Below are 14,183 nucleotides of genomic sequence, written 5' to 3'. Positions count from 1 at the left end.
CCAGCATATGTTCTTTATGCATGTGCTTTTCCACAGCGTCTTTTTATGCCTTATTATCAATTATCAGCGTGATGGATATTCTCTCATCATGGCTTCAGTTCATTAATGTTGTTTACAGTCATTGTTTGAGAGTCAACGCTTTTCTATTTCCATGCCAACAATCAATCTCCTTCCTCTTTTGCTCTGAAATTAATTAATGTTTATATTTGAGAGTGTTAATATTGCCTGGTGTTTCCGAGACATTGTAATTCCTCCATGAAAAATTCTCCAATTACCATAAAACGTATGAATGATAATTATGGAACAATGTAATGTCAATGGTTCCCTGATTAATCCCTGAGAACACAGCCAAATGGTGTATGCAGTCGCTTACTAATTGATAAGCAATTTCATTTATTCTTAATTACTGGGAGGCCCATTTTCTGGCAGTCACGATTACACGTCCAAGCGCACTTATCCGTTCGGGGCTGATGCATGTACTGTATTAAGCCATCTTCCTCTTCCTCCCGCTGCACTTTTGAAGGCCTTCAGCCCCCATAACTCAAACACAGCGCTGCAAAGTTTCATCCGCGCGAACACAGCGTGAATGCGGCAGCAATGAGGAAAACCCACATCATTATCTGAGGCAGAGGAAACAGCCGGTCATCGCTCCCTCTGAAGGTCCAGTCGTGCAGATGCGAGGGCCGAGAGCGGATCAAGCTCGTCGTTTCACCGTGTCAAAACAGCCTGATCGGCCTCGGCGCTCCTCAGAGCGTTTGTGTGCTGATTATCTCGGGGCTGAATTCTTCATTTGGTCACACCTCTGCTCCTGAATGGTCACCTTTGAGAAGATTAACCCCTTCATTAAAAACGCCTGAGAGGGGTCACTCCACTGCCTGCCTTTGATCTACCAGCTATGGAGAAATTATTAGCAATTTCTAAGCCCTGCCATGTGATTTGTTTTTGTAAATTTTTAGAAATGATTTCTAATCCTATTATGTGTCCCGGGGGTGAAGCTGCATTAAGTACATACGAGGCTTTCGTGGTGTAGGGCATCAGCGATAACAGACCCTGGGAATAAGAGCAGACCCGAACCCTACAGCTCCGGCAGGTAAATCCGCCCGAACATTGGGAAGAACTCGGTACGGGACACTCGTGTGGGCAGCCACCGCTTTCTGACAGGGAGCAATGCATATCCAGGAGGAAAAAATAATTTGCAATTTCTACACCTCCAATCTCCTTTTCAGGGCCCGAGACTTCACAGAACAAAAGTCAGCGCCTCAGTCTAAATCTCGTCTGACAATGCGTAGCAGCCCGTGCTATTTTGGGCCCTTTGTGGTGCCAATCTCCCATCTCTCCTGTGACATTTTTCCAAAGAAAAAGTAGATTTCCTAGAGACTCTGCCCTTTGAAACTTCCACAGTGTGTTCTGGCACATTCAGGGTCCTTCCCCGCGAGTTCCTCAACGTGCCACTAAAACGAGGAATCGCATTGTTTTGCATAAGCGCATTGCGCTAAAATCAACGGAGAGGAGATTTTTTCACAAATCGTGTCATTTTAATTTACATAAAAAGGGAAAGGGTATTTTTAACTCGAAATTTTCAGACAGAAGTGCTTCAGATTGTAATGTAACTCTTTAATGTCGCAGCTGATATAATCGTGGCAGTTTTATACGCCTCTACAGCCTTTTGATAAAAGTGTTTTGTGGGCGAGAGGGAATATTTTTTCACTTATTATTTACTTAAGACATGTCGGTTTCATTAGCACCTCGCGTGAATCTCGTCCGGTCTGAGACGGTGGCAAGCGCGTAACTTTGCTTTAGCGGTCGAGCGGCTCCTGGAGCTGGCAAAGACCGAACATCACATTAATTTGCCACAGAGGATTTGGATATCACGCCATGTCATTATTCAGCCAAATGAAAAGAGGGGGGAAAGTCGCTCTAAATAACACACTTCTAATTGGCTGTGTTTTGTGGTTAATTTCCATAAAAAGGCTGAGAGCAGCCCACCTCTCCTGGCAGGGTTCGGAGCTCTGGCTCTTTCCATCATTAATCAGGGAAACACTCGTTCAGCTCGAGCCTCGGAGGGCGGCGGGTCGCGCTGTTAAATAGGAAGGGACTGACACTATATCTTCTCCAGAGCACTGTAATTGTATAGGTGTAAATTACTGTTAGAAATGCTCGCCCGAAGACGGGCAAGTTTGCAGAAATGCTGCGCTTTCCAGAGGGGCTCTCTGCATGAGAGTTTTTAAAAATGGAAAGCGAAGATGGAAAAACATTGACGATTTAGCATCTAATAAGGCTTCGACATTTGTGTGCATTTGTGAAGTGCTAATTATACATACATGTTTTTGTCACAAAGACTAATATAACTGTACAAAAACACATGGCGTCAGAAAGTAGAGCGGTTTCCATGCTGTTTTTCTGTAAGTGTCGCTGCATTCCTTTACGTCGTGCATTGTGTTTTTCAGGATCTGCTCAAAGCTGCTCTTTGTGACGGCGGCATTCACAGGCGGTCGGTCCGCTACTGTACCGGCGCTGCGGTGGAGTCCGTAATGCACCGTGCACGACCCTGCTGCTGTGATTTTCCGGCTGTCATTTAGTTCTGGGGGCTGAGGGCCACTGAATAAAGGTGGTCTTAACAGAGCGGCCCCCTCCCTCCAGGCCCTGGGCATTACTGGATTAATTTGGTTTGGGTGGACTCAAGCTAGCGTTTGTATCCCAGCCTTATCGTCTTTTAAAGCCTCCTCCGAGAGCGTAAGATACTTTATGTGATAGCTCCTGAATTATTTCATAGGCTGCTTTTAACATCACGCATAATGACATTCAATCTCTCCATTTCCCAAGAACAATTTCAACAAGAAGTTTACAGTAAGAAGGGCATTAAAATGAGCACTTATATTTCCAGTCCGATCATCAAGCTTCAGCATGGAGGGGGGGGGGAGCAAATAATCTAATTTCATTTTCAACAACTGTAGTGTTGACTGTGTTCAAAAGACAGTTTGAAGGCTCTGCATGATGATTATTTGTTTAGTAAAGCAGCCATGTTGGACTGTTCTCCCACCGGTCCACTTTAGAGCTTCATAGACGGAGAACAGAAAGATGGAGCTGCCAAGTGAAGCTTTATGATGACAATTTAACATAATGGTCAAATAAATACTGGTGTTAAAAACACAACATTCCAGCCATTACCATATATCTGACTGACGTCTTCCCTGCGTTCCATTGATTTCACTGTTTGTCTAAAATTACTGCAAAAATTGCAGAGATACAGAGAACAAGCCTCACGTCCCACATCCTACAAAAACTGATGCCACTGGGATTTTCATTAAACATGAATTATCAAGAGTGTCGCTTTGACTTCTGAATGAAATGTTTTTGCAAAAGTAAAATCAAACATGGACAAGGCTTTGTGGTCCATTTCCATAAATGATAATTTTTTTGGTCATGCAACTGCAGCTCATTTTACTTGTAAAAAAGAAGTCGAAGGAAAGATAATGTTCCTGTAACATCTCCAGTAAAATCTGACGACAATGGTTATTGCATGGGGTTTTTAGTTAATTTATTTTTCTTTCTTAGCAGGAAGTTGTCTTTCTCTCCTCTCATTGGCTGCTGTGTGTGTCACCTGACAGGTGTGCTCACCATTCTATTGGTCGAGTAACACTCATCAGTGCTCACTTGCACAGAATAACATGCTTTGTGTTCCTAATGGTTAGAGCGGCCAGTACAGCAGGTCGTGTGTTTTGTGAGATCATCAGAACCTGAGACTGTTGAAGACATCAGAGGTTCAGCCCATTCCTCAAAGCAGCCGTAGCCCCGCCCTCCTTTTCAGCGACGGAAGCGCACCTAATTTACGAGCGTGAGCGATGCCAACTCGCTCTCTGAGGAGCGCCGATTTTAACACCTCAAATGCTTTAATGCATCCCAGCTGACCTTAATTATGAAAGCAGAGCGCTCACACACTCCGAGCGCCTGGATACCTGCCGCAAGCTCCTCTGGAACAACCTCAATGTTAATAGCTGCATCCTGTAAAGAAATCAATAAGACTAGAAAGAGTGAAATCACAGTATATAGACATCCTCGTCGTATCGCTCCATGTGCTCACGTGGTTTAGACGGGTGAGAGTCTGATCCAGACAGACCTCCAGTAATCCAGCGGCAGCATCGTTCAGCAGCTAAGGACATCTGAGAATCGGTGCGCAGGGCCCGTTTTAAATTGACCCATAACGTTGAGTTATTGCTCGTAAGTCCCAGGCGTGGCACAGAACGTTCCGCCATCACTGCGCTGATAAACTGCTCAGACAATAGATAACTTTTTATGTACCTCCTCATGCAGAGCACAAATATTATCACTAGTTCATGAATTAACTCTCATCCACTCAGCTGCAGTTAAGAGCGGCTTTAATTAAAGATCAATACCGTTGTGCCGTATATTCGGCAGCGCTTATCACTGAGAATCCCAGGAGATCCACCTTTCCACGTCTGTCCTTGTTGAAAGACTGCTCTTCTTCTGTCTAGTATTCATGTATTATAGCATTGACTGTGTTCGTCTGCACCTGTCGTTAAGCCAGTAATGGCACGCATGTGTGCAGCTACTGGAGTACGTGTCCGGGCCGCATCCGTACCTGGAGCCGTGATCAAAGCTCTGGCCGCTCTCCAGTAACACACCTGAGGCTGGTGTTTATGGAGCGGGAGGCTGCTAAACTCCCTCAGATCTGTGTAATCTGCTCGGACTGTGTTTGACAGAACAGAGATGCACCTGCTGATTCTGAAAGCCTCACAGAGAGAGAGAGAGAGAGAGAGAGAGAGACGCTCTGTTTGTACAGATTTCCGTGATGTTGATCCGATAGCCTACGCGGCCCGCTCTTATCGACGCCGACTGGCTCCGGTTCAACCCTCCCAGGTCTCGGAGGACACCCCTCCTACCAGAGTAAGCCAGGTTAAACAGTTAAACGGCAGCAGCAAATCCAGCACTGCCCTGTGGGAAATTTATCTTTAATCCCAAACTTATAGGCACACAATCAAAGGCAAAAACCCTGAGCAGCAAATCTGATCCCGCGACCCCCCCAAGACCTCACAATCCGCGTCTCCTGGGAAAGCGGCGAGAGCGGTGGCGGACGAGGCCGAGATGGATAAATAGCTAAATGATGAGACAGTCGGGGATGTGGGAGCGCTGTCTGGCTACGGCCGTTCACCTCCAATTTGGCAGCCGTGCAAAGAAAGGCAATTGTGCGGTGGGTCCCGCGCGTATCATTACAGGCTCAAGTGTGGCTTCAGGAATGATTAATGATGTGAAAACAAAGCACCGTGTCCACCTGCTCCGGCAGGACAGGTACAGAAAAGTGCACGTGGGTCCCGCGCGTATCATTACAGGCTCAAGTGTGGCTTCAGGAATGATTAATGATGTGAAAACAAAGCTCCGTGTCCACCTGCTCCGGCAGGACAGGTACAGAAAAGTGCACGAGCTGAATAGAGGCTCACCGTGGAACAATGAGAGACAGTGACATTACCTGCGACTGTACGCTCATTACCAGGAATAAACACTTTACTCTGAACACAGATAGTCCACATCTGCATTCACCCACTGCAGACACATATAAAGCATAAACCATGTAAAATACATGCAGTAGCGTTCAGACGCGTGCTTGTGCTGTGAGCAGGTAATTGTCATGTGAGGTGTGAGAGAGAGAGCCTGCAGCATGACTGATTTGACTGTGTTTGTTGCATGCAGGCTGCATTCCTGTTGACATGTGTGTGATGCTGTGTGAGGGGCTCTGGACTCTAATGAGGCGGTGCTGCAGACTGAAGCGCAGACAGACAGCGCCATCCAGAGGACTCCTCGAGGATCACACACACTCGTGTTCATTATAAGCATTTGCCTGAAGAGAGTTTGATGTATTATACTGCTAACTTTTCACATGCACTGCAGTCTAATATCCTCATTGTGCTTCAGGCCACAGGTTTCACACAGTGCCAAAACTGTTTAGAACATAAATGCAAACAAGAATGTCTTTAAAATCAAGGATGATTTTTATTAATATTTCCATGATCCTTATATAATAAGATAATATATAACAGATGGAAGGCAGAGGCATGATATATATATATATATATATATATATACTGTATATTAACTCACTTAAATTAATGCTGGACCACTGAGCAATTATTATTATAGGATTACACATAGCTTATCAGTAATATTTTAGTTTACTGTGTTTATTTTGTGATATTGATCAGCTGACTGTATAATATTCTGCTTATTATGACTACTAAACAAAAAATGTATAAATTACCTGAAATACTGATTTGAAAGAAAATGCTTTTTAATGTGAAAATAAATGTTTTGTGTTGTGTTTTTGAAAGATGTCTCCTCTGCTTACCAGAGTGAGTGTGTGTGTGTGTGTGTGTGTGAGAGAGAGTGAGAGTGTGTGTGTGTTTCACCAAAACTGATCAAACTTTTGACAGAATCACAGCATCACTGACTGAAGGCAGCAGCACATTTGAGCTATATAATCACACACTGTAGTGCCTCACCATGTGTATGCAACCACAGCTGCCGGTTTTTTACCGTAAATTTTACGGATTTTTTTTTTACAGTGTGGGTTAGTCTGTAGTCATTATCATCATCTTTATGTCTACAGTGCTTCTTTCCTCTGAGTCCACACTAAATGTCGGGTAGTAGAGAATGGAAAAGTGCACATCGAGGGCACATCCAACCCATCAGCACACAACACATGAACTGCACCATTAGGCCACTTTGTCCTCACTAAACAAACATACGTGTCTGTGCAGCATTACATCCACCTCATTTTTAATGTAAGAGCAGTGTGGCCATTTGTAACTTGAATGTGTGTGGCTTCCGGTCTCATTCACTTTCAGTTATTTTACCAGAACAAAAACAGTCTGTTATGCTGTGTGATATTGCAAACTGGTTGTTGTATCATAATATTTAAATTACACATAAACACTCTAGTTTGTACCTAAGTAGTTTCACCTTTCACTGCATTTTGTTACTCTAATTATTTCCCTATAGCAGCTAATGAATCGTAAGTGTCACACATTCATAGCTTGCAAACTAATTTGGATACTGTAGACCCGTGTTTTTCACAGTGAGTCAAACATCTCAGTTGTGCACTGATTTTCTTCTTCTTTCTTCTCTGGTCAGTCCTGAGCTGAAGCTCAATCTGAATGATGAGCGGTGGGCGTTTCATACCGTCACTCACAGCTCGTGGTGTTCTTCTCAGTGGCTCCATAATGAGAAGATACGGAGGATCTCTGCTCCTCCAGACAGCAGCGGCAGCTTCCTTTGAGTGTAACACCTGGAAAAATCAAACCCAAAATGACAAAGCCCAGAAGAATACCTGAAAGAGAACAGTATGTGCTGCCACATGTATGTGTTGCTTTACACACCCCAGCTGTTTCATCCTCTTCCGATAGCGAGCGTGTGTTCCTGTGAAGCTGAGCGTGGCGTCTGGAGAATCTGGAGGGTACGAGAAACGCGCAGAGATCTCAGACGAACAGCTCAGGGACAAACGTGCCTCCTCTTGTAGTGTTGCACTCAGACAAGAGTGCGTTTAGACGCGGCGCGGGCCGGTGGGACGTGTGCGGGTGTATGTTTATCAGAAGAGAAGCTTTCCTCTGGCGCTCTTCTGGGTGACACTCGAGTTCACAAGGCTGCAGAGTTTCTGCAAAGGAGTCGCGGTCCCTGAACTAGTTTTAATGAGGCTCCTGGGGTCAGCGCTCTCGCTTTGTCGCGCTCCAGCACCAGAGACTGTTTCAAATAAAACCGGTTACATTCCAGTTTGTGGAAATCGTGTGGGAAAAGCCATTCGTTCTTTATAACCAGTCCTTTAGTTGAGCTCAGTCAGTGACTTACCTGGTTAAAGTGTTGCATCTTGCACGCAAAAGTTAAGGCTTCAAATCTAGATCTGGGGCATAAAATGCTTAGACTAGTCTTAAAAGTTAGTAAATTTTTTTCTCCAAGAAAAAATAGTTTAATTTGAATCCGAAAGACTGATTACCACTTGGCTTACTGTTAGTTGATCAAACTAGTTCTTGAGACATACTGACTTTGTTTATGCAGCTGGTCAGCTTTGGAGGACTCAAACCACTGAAAACAAAGGAAAATCAAGTCGTATATACAGGTGCATTTCAATAAATTAGAATGTCGTGGAAAAGTTCATTTATTTCAGTAATTCAACTCAAATTGTGAAACTCGTGTATTAAATAAATTCAATGCACACAGACTGAAGTAGTTTAAGTCTTTGGTTCTTTTAATTGTGATGATTTTGGCTCACATTTAACAAAAACCCACCAATTCACTTGAATTAACTTTTCCACAACATTCTAATTTATTGAGATGCACCTGTAGTTTAATTCGTTCTTCCTTTTAAACATTTATTTGTAGTATTTCAGTAGACTGGACAGTGCACCGCGAGCAGGTGTGGTTCTGTATGTATGTGTCCTTCCAATGTCTAAAACATTTAATGAAAATTAATGAAATAAAATATTTTCAGTCAGACCCACCATGCTCAGGCGCCATAAAGAGTAGATTTTATACTCTATTTTATCTTTCTTTGTTTTCACTAACCCGAACTAACACAAAGCAAGACTTGGCCTAAATCAGTTGAATTGAACTCTTGCTGCAGTGCATGATTGTCTGCTCAGTTCATGACAACATGGGAAATGCAAACAGCAAATTCAGTGCAAATATGCACAAACACACAGTTATGGACTCAACCTTAAATGCCAAAGCTATCAAGACTGTGCTGTTGGACTTTTGGACTTTGTGGTTAAAAATAGGCAAAACAAGAAAATAACTATGTATTTGCTGTAAAAAACTGTATTTTAAACCATTTTTAAACCACATATCACTAATTCAGTTGAGAGTTAGGTTGAGTTTCTAGTTTATAATCATGTTTTTCTATGGCTGCTGTAAAAAAAACTTGCTTTTCGTTCTGTTCTTTATTTTAGTGACATTTAACCCAGCAGTGTTTGATCCTTACAGAACGACACAGTTTACCATGGTGAAATTCATTACAATCTGCATTACAGTCTAGACTCTGACTGTAGATATGTATCACGTGTGCTTTAAGGACGCATAAGGACAGGGCTTGGTAAAGTCGAGTCTTTTATAAACTTTATCATGTTTATGGACGCTGTGAAATTTTTATACTTCCATTTTGGCCAAGTCGAAAAAGAGATTTGCTGGTAAAATAAAGGTATAATAATATGTGTGTATGGTTGATTTTGCCCACAGTGCATCTGAAGACTTCTTCCTCCTGCCGAAGATTCTTTGTTTAAACAATTCGTTTTGCAAAGAAATCTTATAATGGAGGCTTTTGTGAAATTGCATTGCTTTAGTATATATTGGAACAACTAATATATTTATTCATCAGTCCATATCAGAACCAAGGGTTAAAAATGAAAAAATCTCAAACACAAATATGAATCAAATGAATATAATTCCTATTTCCTGTATTACTAAACATTTGGGTAGGTCAGATGGGAACAGTTAAGTTTAATGATATACTCAATTAATTAATTAATATACTCAAAAATATGTACTTTTTCTTCACAAAAAGAGTCCATACTTTATGGCGTAGTATAAGTAAGTGAACTGGGACGCAGCACAGTTTTTCAGCTTTGGGTTTGGCTTGGTGAGAGCCGGATGACAGATCAGCAGATCAGCGCCACCTACTGTACAGGAGTGAATATGGTCTTCATTAGGCCAGATGAGGAAAGCTGGGCTCTTCCAGAATCCTGAGTTTGAGTGTGTGTTCACAGACATTCATGACCCTTTAATTAAAGTCAATACAACTCTCCTGCTCGTCCACTAGATGGCACTGATACACCATCACACTTCTGCCATTTAAAGCTCTCCAGATATCTATCATCTTAGTTTTGCTTTGAATCATTGTGGAAATGTCTTCTTACATCAGGGTGTAGCATTATTTGTGTCATGTTCTCTTGTTGTGTATGTGTGTTGTTCAAATTCATTCATCTATAGAATGCTAAATCTAACAACTTTTAGGTAAAATAACTAATGTAAAGTAAAATTGTGCATTGCAAACATAAATGACAGCTTTAGCGTCTCCATAATAGGTGTGAATTACATTATTTTAAAGCTCAACATAGAGGCAAAGAGCCGACTCATGAACTGTTTCGTGTATGGATTAATGGGATCTGTAAGCACTGGTTAAGAAGCACCAGAGAACATACAGAAATCAACTGACATCCCAATCCTTATGTTGTGGTTTACACCTACAGCAGCTTGAAATGTTGCTGCACAAGGAAACAAAGAGTGTGAGATTCCACCTCAGGCCAAGATCACGAGCTCTACAGAAAACATGAGTAGAGAAACAAGACACACACAGATGTTCACATGACGACATAAATCAACATCATAAAGCTTTACTCACAGCAGAAAGTCGGCTGCTGGATTGCCAGTCATGTGTGATATCACAGTTCAATCCAGCTTCCGCCGATTACAGTATCAGGAGTCGCTCTCCCCTCCATCAGCATCTCCTGCAGCTCTGTAGAGACTGGCAAATACTCATCCCCTTATGCACCACTTTTGTTTGGAGTTCCACAAGGCTCAATTTTGGGTCCTGTTTTATTTTCTTTATACATGCTTCCTTTGTATGCTATATTTAAAAAGTACATTGTCTCATACCACTGTTACGCAGATGATACTCAGTGTTATGTTCCCTTGAAACCAAAGGAGGCCTCCAGTTTACAGTGTCTGTTTGATTGTCTGAGAGATGTTAAACAGTGGATGTCTGCCAACTTTCTCCAGTTAAACGATTCTAAGACTGAGGTCTTCATTTTTGGCTCCCCTGTTTCTACAGAGGTTGTTGCCAGTAAACTGGGACCTCTATCTGGTAATCTTCATTTACATGTCAGAAACGTAGGCGTTACTTTTGACTCGGATTTGACATTTGATAAACAGATCAATGCTGTGGTTAGAAGTTGTTTTTATCAGCTAAAGAATATTGCGAAGATGAAGTCATTCTTAACATTAAGAGACATGGAGTCATTCCACCTCAGGCCAAGATCACGAGCTCTACAGAAAACATGAGTAGAGAAACAAGACACACACAGATGTTCACATGACGACATAAATCAACATCATAAAGCTTTACTCACAGCAGAAAGTCGGCTGCTGGATTGCCAGTCATGTGTGATATCACAGTTCAATCCAGCTTCCGCCGATTACAGTATCAGGAGTCGCTCTCCCCTCCATCAGCATCTCCTGCAGCTCTGTAGAGACTGGCAAATACTCATCCCCTTATGCACCACTTTTGTTTGGAGTTCCACAAGGCTCAATTTTGGGTCCTGTTTTATTTTCTTTATACATGCTTCCTTTGTATGCTATATTTAAAAAGTACATTGTCTCATACCACTGTTACGCAGATGATACTCAGTGTTATGTTCCCTTGAAACCAAAGGAGGCCTCCAGTTTACAGTGTCTGTTTGATTGTCTGAGAGATGTTAAACAGTGGATGTCTGCCAACTTTCTCCAGTTAAACGATTCTAAGACTGAGGTCTTCATTTTTGGCTCCCCTGTTTCTACAGAGGTTGTTGCCAGTAAACTGGGACCTCTATCTGGTAATCTTCATTTACATGTCAGAAACGTAGGCGTTACTTTTGACTCGGATTTGACATTTGATAAACAGATCAATGCTGTGGTTAGAAGTTGTTTTTATCAGCTAAAGAATATTGCGAAGATGAAGTCATTCTTAACATTAAGAGACATGGAGTCTGTAATACATGCTTTTATCTCATCCAGATTAGATTATTGTAATGTGTTGTACTTGGGTGATTCACAGTTTCTATTGTCATGTCTTCAACTTGTTCAAAATGCTGCCGCTAGATTGTTAAAGGGGTCATATGATGCTGCTAAAAAGAACATTATTTGGTGTATTTGGTGTAATGAAATGTGTTTATGCGGTTTAAAGTAAAAAAAACACATTATTTTCCACATACTGTACATTATTGTTTCTCCTCTATGCCCCGCCTTTCTGAAACGTGTCGATTTTTACAAAGCTCATCGGTCTGAAAAGTGAGGTGTGCTGTGATTGGCCAGCTATCCAGTGCGTTGTGATTGGCCGAATACCTCAAGCGTGTGACGGAAATGTTACGCCCCTCACCATACTGTGATGATGCCCTGTCCGGCCGGAGCGACGAGACAAAAACATTAAAACCCATTATAAACCAGGCATTTGTTGCATCCAGTGGGGACATAATTACGGATTATAATGACTTATACTGTCTTTTTACGCGTTGCGTTGCATCGCGCCGCGTAAACATAAAACCATGTCTGCATTTGTGATCGGAGAAATGACAAACAACAAGCCCTACTCTACACTGCCCAAAACTCATGTTTGAATCGTCAGTGGCAAATTCTTTAAATAAAAACGTACGTACGTGAGTCAGAACAGCCGGCATTGTAGTCTACTCTACCAGGATCAGGAAACAGTCCTCCATAAAATGCACTGCACACATCTGAATATTTGGGTTGAAGTGTTCTGGAACAGTGTTGTAAATACAACTTAACCACTGATTTCTAGTCGTGTCCTCTTTTGGAAGACCAAACAAAGTCGTTTCGCTTTCACAACGAAACACAGCGTCTTCACGACACGGCGGCTGCGGCAGCAACAATACTACAGCGAGAATAAAAGTTACGCCTTCTTTCTTTGTGAGAACATTTGGGCGGCGTTATGCAAATCTTCCCACATAGTGATGTAGACATGTGGGGGCGTGTTAGAACGATGCGTTTAGGTAGGCGTGGCTGACTCTTAACTTTTATAAAGAATATCTCTTTGGATTTGAGACTTTAGTCTTTGCAACTTTACAGATCTTCTTTATGCACCAAGAGCTTGTAACACTCCAAAGCATCATATGACCCCTTTAACTGGAACAAGGAAGAGGGAACATATTTCACGAGTGTTGATCTCTCTCCACTGGCTCCCAGTTAAATATCATATCCATTTTAAAACATTGTTGTTTGTTTATAAGGGTTTGCATCGACTGTTTCCTTCATATATCTCTGATCTCCTTCTGTTCCACTGTAATGCCTCCAGGGAACTTCCTACCATAATTTACTCACCTTCATTTTCATACGGTGTTCTTTCCTCTGCAGTACTAACCCAACCCTTCAGAGACGGTGTCAGCATCCATCACAACCAATAAAATTTGATATTTTTTATAATAATAATGACTGAGTCACTGATTGGTTCCTGATCAGCCAATCACAATGAAAACATGACCGTTTTTTACCTTTTAAATACTAAATATAATACAGATTTGTGTGCATGGCCCCGCATCAGCTTCATCATTTTTGTCAATCCATTGAAAATCAACTTCTGTCAAGTTCCAAAAAGTTCATAATTCATCACACAAGGTCTAGTCCAGGTCTTCTGAAGAGGCACAATCACTTCGTATGATGAACAGATTTAATTTAAGCTTTTATTCATCTATAAACATCGATCAACACACTCACAGAGTGTATCAAATACTGTAAACAGCAGCTCAATCATGCTCGCTTTGACACGCAAGAACCAGTGAAGCGATCCAGTCCCTTCAGAAGACTTATATGGATTACTTTTGCATTGTCTTATATGCCTGATTTTGACTTCAATGGATATGCAAAATCACGAGAGAATGTTATTAATTTGAAAATATAATGAATTTATAATAAATCAAATGTTTAAGTACTTTTAAGTAAAAGTATTAAGTGACAATATTAATTTGAAGATCTGTCGGGGTTGCAGAGCACAGGATATTTTTTTAAATGTATGTATTATGTATGCAATATATTTCTGTTTTATGGCGTTGTAAGTTTTATAGCCAGCAGATGGCGCTGTTGTCAATATCTCTGAATCAAGGGTAAAGACCATATACTGTATAAGGTAAGGCCTCAGAGCTTCATGAGGCTTTATTTCCCCATCTGTAACCTCAGTCAGCCTCAATCAAACACAACCAAGACATGCTGATAGCCGTCGCACAGAAGAGACTGACTGTCGCTTGCCTCGTTATTATATAACAATCAGCATGGACGTGTTAGCAAAAGCGACTCATGTTTGATCAGAATAACATCAGATCTGACCACACATATAACCTGCAGTTTAAATAATCATCTAAAACATTTGAAAAATGCAAGATTGTCATTAGGTCTATATGAATTAATGAATGCAAAACATT

This window comes from Sinocyclocheilus grahami, unplaced genomic scaffold, assembly GCF_001515645.1.
Source record: "Sinocyclocheilus grahami isolate Dianchi unplaced genomic scaffold, SAMN03320097.WGS_v1.1 scaffold1258.1, whole genome shotgun sequence".
NCBI lineage: Eukaryota > Metazoa > Chordata > Actinopteri > Cypriniformes > Cyprinidae > Sinocyclocheilus > Sinocyclocheilus grahami.
The sequence above is the reverse complement of the archived record's forward strand: the minus strand, read 5'-3'. Positions refer to the sequence as shown.